The sequence below is a fragment of the Mandrillus leucophaeus genome, unplaced genomic scaffold (genome assembly GCF_000951045.1).
Source record: "Mandrillus leucophaeus isolate KB7577 unplaced genomic scaffold, Mleu.le_1.0 Scaffold117, whole genome shotgun sequence".
Lineage (NCBI taxonomy): Eukaryota > Metazoa > Chordata > Mammalia > Primates > Cercopithecidae > Mandrillus > Mandrillus leucophaeus.
In genome coordinates this window covers 1,160,677-1,166,915 of record NW_012099987.1, presented here as the reverse complement: position 1 = coordinate 1,166,915, position 6,239 = coordinate 1,160,677, and the positions used below count along the sequence as shown (strand labels likewise).

Genomic DNA, 6,239 nt, shown 5'->3' with positions numbered 1-6,239 from the left:
AAAATTAGCCGGGCCTGGTGGCAGGCGGTTGTAATCCTGGCTACTCGGGAGGCTGAGGCAGGACAATCACTTGAACCCAGGAGGTGGAGGTTGCAGTGAGTAGAGATCACGCCACTGCACTCCAGCCTGGGTAACAAGACTAGAACTCCATCTCTAAATAAATAAATAAATAAATAAATCACAGAATTTATTCTCTTTCCCATGTTAATTTTCTCCAAGCAGAAACTGGGATAATGGAGTGCATTTAATTTTGCAGGCTGTCCGCTGATGGCATTCTTGATTAAGTACATCTTGGATGTAGTTGAAAGGATAGTGTATATCATGAGCAATGAACTTTCACTCTCAGCTCCAGCTTGTGTACTGAATCTCCATCAAACATTTAACAGTGATGGCGATCTCAATCTTGTACAATAGGTTACTTTACACAGAGAAACTGAAGCTCTGAGAAGTTAAATAACTTACTCAAGGTAATGCCACCAGCAAATGACAGAGCCCGATCTGAACCCAGCTTTTCTTCTTTTTAATATTTTTATTTAGTGCGTGTGTGTATACACACACACACACACACACACACACATATATATATATATAATATATACTTTTTTAGAGACAGGGGTCTATCCTGCCCAGGCTGATCTTGAACTGCTGGGCTCAAGTGATCCTCCCACCTCGGCCTCTCGAGTAGCTGGGCCTACAGGTTGTACTACCACCTAGTTCTGACAAACTCCAAAGACCAGGTCTTTTCAGTGTACAGCTGCCACTGACATTACTTGTTGAATCTTGTTGCTTAAGGAAGCAACCACTATTTCAAAGGATCTTCAACAGCTTCTGTAACTTTTTGAAACCTACAAGCAATGATGATTGAAAAATGCTAGTTGAGTTTAGAGAACAATTTTAAGTGGAAGTTTCCTTGTATTTCCTAGTGATAAAATAACTAGCTGACTCCTCTACTTTGTTCCTCAAGGATTTCCTTTCATTCATGCTGCCAGAACCTAAGAAAGGGCAGGGGAGGCAATACTTATTTACAACACTACGCTAGCAGGAGAAAGGACAACTGTCATCCTTACAACATTTTTTAGCTTATTAGTCTATTCCTGACATCACTTAAGTCCTTCTGCATTATTTTGCATTCTGTATTCTATTAAAATGTTCTTCAAATGTTACCATAATTCTTCCTCCAGGAAGGGCTCATGGAGCTAATTATTTAATATTATTTATTACTTATAAATATTATTTATTATGACTACTTATCAATTTGCTTGTGGTTTTTGTTCACTAAACTGTCACAAGAAGAGGGGAGTTGGGGTCTTAAACCAAAGGCATCAAAAAGTAGTAGCGGGATGGTTTTGCCTTATCCAAAGCCTGTGATCCACTTGGTTGCACTCCACATTGTTCTTGGCCTGTTTCACTGCTATAATTGCAAGGATGCAAACACTCCCAAATCTTCTCATTAGTTCACTTATAAGTTTATATATCTTACTGACTGTTTTATGTTCTCCTAAATTTATTTAATACAGTATACTTCTTCTAACTCTAATGTCTACATTAATATTCCAAGTATTTCTAAACACACATGACCACATATTTTACATTTACAAACTTCTCAAACAAATACATTTTATATGTTAATTATTTAACTTGATATTATGTGATATTATATAATAGATTTCCCTTTAAGTCAATAATTTCCTTCACACACAAAGAATAAATAGTTCAAAAAAGCAAGTGTCAGAGAACAACGCAAAGTGAGAGGTACAAGATTCAGACAGGTAGCCAAATAACAAGAATATCTGTTTAGGAACTCTGGCCAACAACTCCGAAAATATAACTGAGCCTATGTTGAATCCGGAAGAATGAATTTGATTTCTGCTAATAGCAGAAGTTCCATAGCATCTAAGCTAACAAAATTCTAAGGTGTTTTTCGTTATAGTTTCCCTACCCCTAAGTTGAAATAATGGCACAAACAGGGTCTCCCTTTCTTTGCAAATCCTGTTTAGGATTTGAAGCCTTTCACTTTCAGAAGGGGTGGCTGGGATGTGAATGTTTACATAGCCTCCAAGATGTCATCACATATATGCAAGTGATTATGTCAGTTCTTCAGAGTTCCTTTAGCCTTTGTTAGTGAGGGATATATGTTAACACAGGCATCGGACAAAGCATAGAAATCCTATAAAATCATACAAACTATGAACTAACATGAAATATAAAATATTCATAGGAAATTATAGAAAATAAGTTATAGAAAAATAATATAAAATGATGGCTAATCCATAAGACAATCCTGCTCTACGTGTATGAATAAGAAGTCAATTTTCCCACCTTTCAAAATAAAAAGAAACATATTAATTGAAAAAATGTTTAGATGTTTAATAGCTACACATACCTGCTCATGAAAGAAATTTATACCCAACAGTAAAGCATAGCAATACTAAAGGAAGTGGCAATGGAATTAGATTCATTTTACTGGGTCATGAGTGTGTGTATGTGTGTGTCCCTAAACACCGCATAAAGGATTATTCTAGTCTATATCTGTTTTGTTCCTTCTTGGTAGCAAGCAGGAACATAGGTGTATATTTCTTTTTGGATTTAAAAATCTGATTTATTAACTATTTTAATTAAAAATACTTTTATATACAGGAATATTATTCAAAAAGATATCCTCACTAATTCTTCAGAAAATGCAATGGTCTAAAATTTTAATGCAAGTTGACATATGTTCTAAAGTAAGGAAAGTAAAGGAGGACCACTATTTATTAAAGATTTTTTAAAAGGACATACCATAAAGGAAAGGACTGGCACAATTTAAAACTTCTTTTCATCAAAATACATCATAAAGAAAATGAAAAGTCAAGTCATTAGGGAAAGACAGTTTTAACACATATAACTGACAAAGGGCTGGTATCCGTAATATATAAGAACTGCTTCAAAAAAAAAAAAATAAAGACAGGCCAGGCATGGTGACTTACACCTGTAATCCCAGCACTTTGGGAGGCCAAGGCGGGCAGATCACGAGGTCAGGAGATCGAGACCATCCTGGCTAACACGGTGAAACCCTGTCTCTACTAAAAATGCAAAAAAATTTAGCAAGGCAAGGTGGCGGGCGCCAGTACTCCCAGATACACGGGAGGCTGAGGCAGGAGAATGGCGTGAACCGGGAGGCGGAGCTTGCAGTGAGCCAAGATCACGCCACTGCACTCCAGCCTGGGCGACAGAGCAAGATTCCGTCTCAAAAATAAATAAATAAATAAATAAATAAATAAATAAATACAAAACAATAGAAAAATAGAGAAAAGTATCCTTTTGGCTAGAGCAGCCATCTTCCATAGTTCGCCAAAATGAGGAACACAAAGGAAAAGAGGAAAGGTACCCGATGTTTGTTCTCTAGGCCTTTTAGAAAACATGGAGTTGTTCCTTTGGCCATGTATATGCGAATCTATAAGAAAGGTGATATTGTAGACATCAAGGGAATGGGTGCTGTTCAAAAAGGAATGCCCACAAGTGTTACCACGGCAAAACTGGAAGAATCTGTAATGCTATTGGCATTGTTGTAAACAAAGAAGGGCAAGATTCTTGCCAAGAGAATTAATGTGTGTATTGAGCACATAAGCACTCTAATAGTGGAGACAGCTTCCTGAAACATGTGAAGGAAAATGATCAGAAAAAGAAGCCAGAGAGAAAGGTACCTGGGTTCAACTGAAGCACCAGCCTGCTCCACTCAGAGAAGCACCCTTTGTGAGAACCAATGGGAAGGAGGCTGAGCTGCCGGGGGAACCTATTCCCTATGAAGTCATGGCATAATTGGTGTTAAAAAAAATGATAATAAAAGACCTCTGGACTGTAAAAATGTTTCTCTTCATTGAGTAGAAGTGTGGTGTCCTCTCCCTCAAATAAATATCTAAAGCAAATTTTAATTGTATCCTAATTCATGTAATGTCTTTACTAGTCAAACTTAATGTATTTCTTGCTTAGACGTGACATGGCTTATTGTGCAACAAATTACTCAATTGGTTAGAAAACAGCTAGATATTATTTATGAAATATCTGTACTAGTTTGAAGATAGTCCCTCTAAATCATCATGGAAGAAATAAAATAATTTCCAAAAAGAAAAAAAAAAGAAAAATAGACAAAAGTAATGAAAGGGCATTTCACTGAAAAGAAAATACCAATGGCCAATGAACCTATGAAAAGAAGCTCAATGTGGATAAATAAGTAAACTGTGATACATCCATACAATAGAATATTATGCAGGAGTAAAAAGAAGTAAGCAATCAAGCTATAAAAAGACATGGAGAAAACTTACAGGCATGTTTTTCATGGAAGAAAGCCAATCTGAAATGGCTCCATACTGCATGATTTCAACTATATGACTACGATGGCTAATTCTACGTGTCAACTGGGCTAGGCCACAGTTTCTATATATTTGGTCAAACATTATTCTAGATGTTTATCTGAAGATTTTTGTTTTGTTTTTTTTGTTTTTGAGACAGAGTCTCCCTCTGTCGCCCAGGCTGGAGTGCAGTGGCGTGATCTCTGCTCACTGTAACCTCTGCCTCCCGAGTTCAAGTGATTCTCCTGCCTCAGCCTCCCAACTAGCTGGGATTACAGGCGCCCACCAGCACAGCTAGATAATTTTTGTATTTTTAGTAGAAACGGGGTTTCACCCTGTTGGCCAGGCTGGTCTTGATCTCCTGACCTCAAGTGATCTGCCCGCCTTGGCCTCACAAAGTGCTGGGACTACAGACGTGAACCACCGCGCCTGGCCTCTGAAGGTATTTTTTAGGTATAGTGTAAGCCAGTCGACTTTGAGTAAAGCAGATCATCCTCCATGATAAGGGTGAACCTTAGCCAATCAGTTGAAAGCCTTAATAGACAAAAGACTGGTCTCCCCTGTGGAAAAGGAAATTCTGCCAGCAGATTTCCTTCAGACTTAAACTGTAACTCTTTCCCGAGTCTCCAGCTTGCCATCCTACCCTGCAGATTGTGGGCTTGCCAGCCTCCACAATCATGTGAGCCAATTTCTTAAAATAAATCTCTCGCTCTCTCTTTCTCTCTCTCTGTCTACATCCTATTGCTTCTGTTTCTCTGGAGAACCTTGATGTACACAATTACATTCTTTAAAGGGCAAAACTGTGAAGGTAGTAAAAAGATCAGTGGTTGGCAAGGTTCCAGGGGGAGGGAGGGATGAACAGACAGAGCACACAGGATGTTTAGGGGAGTGAAACCATTCTGTGTGATACTATAATGGTAGATACATGTCACTGTACATTTGTCAAAACCTATAGAATGTACAACACCAAGAGTGAACCCTAATGTTAACTATGGACTATGGTTGATAATGATGTATCAATGTTGGCTCATTGATTATAACAAATATCACACAACGCAGATGTTGATGCTGAGGGAGGCTGTGAATGTGCTGTGGTGAAGGGGTTAACTCTGTACTTCCCACCCAATTTTCTTGTGAGCCTAAAATTGCTCTAAAAATAAAGTCTCTTAATAAAAAAAAAAAAAAATTGAAAAAAAAACCCTGCCTCTTTAAAAAGAAGAAATTATAAATTAAAACACAATGAGAATATAATTTTAGATCCACCATATTGAGAAAAATAATTTTTAAAATACAAAATATTATTGAAGACATGGCACAAAAGGAAATTGTATATACTGCTGTTGGGAGTGTATATTGATATAATCACTTTAGAAAAGAGTTTGGCATTGTCTAGTAAAGTTGAAGCTGACTTCAGCTACAACCTAGCAATTCCACTTTTGAACACATCTCCTAGAAAACAGATTCTCAAAGTGTCACCTGACTAGTAGCATTAGAACCACCTGGGAACTTGCTAAAGATGGAATTATCAGACCCTACCCCAGACCTACTGAATTAGAAACTAGAGAAGTGGGCTTACCAATCTGTGTTTTAAGAAGCAGGCCAAGTGTGGTGGGTCATGCCTGTAATCCCAGCACTTTGGGAGGCCAGGCAGAGGGATCACTTGAGTCCAGGAGTTTGACACCAGCCTGGGCAACATAGTGAGACCCTAGTGCTACAAAAATAAAAATTTTAAAAAAATTAGCTGGGTGTGATGGTACATTTCTGTAGTCTCCACTACTTGGGAGGCTGAGGCAGGAGAATCACTTAAGTCCAGGAGTTTGAGTCAGTGAGCTATGATTATACTACTGCACTTCAGCCTGAGCAACAGAGTGAGATCCTGTCCTAATTAAAAAAAAAAAAAAAAAAAAAAAA

The 6,239-nt window shown here is 37.8% G+C and overlaps 1 protein-coding gene across 2 annotated transcripts in view; it reads right to left on the bottom strand.

Moving 5' to 3' along the window:
• Nucleotides 1–3,490, bottom strand: part of CC2D2B (coiled-coil and C2 domain containing 2B) — a 40,268-nt gene extending 36,778 nt beyond the window's left edge. The window contains exons 1-2 of one of the 2 annotated variants that reach the window (XM_012000051.1): nucleotides 3,368–3,490; nucleotides 2,779–2,811 (exon numbers count right to left, since the gene is read on the bottom strand). The gene's annotated coding sequence lies outside the window, so the exon portion shown is untranslated. The remainder of the gene's footprint in view (nucleotides 1–2,778; nucleotides 2,812–3,367) is intronic. The other variant, XM_012000059.1, reaches the window with a different exon arrangement.
• Between the last annotated feature and the right edge of the window lie 2,749 nt (nucleotides 3,491–6,239).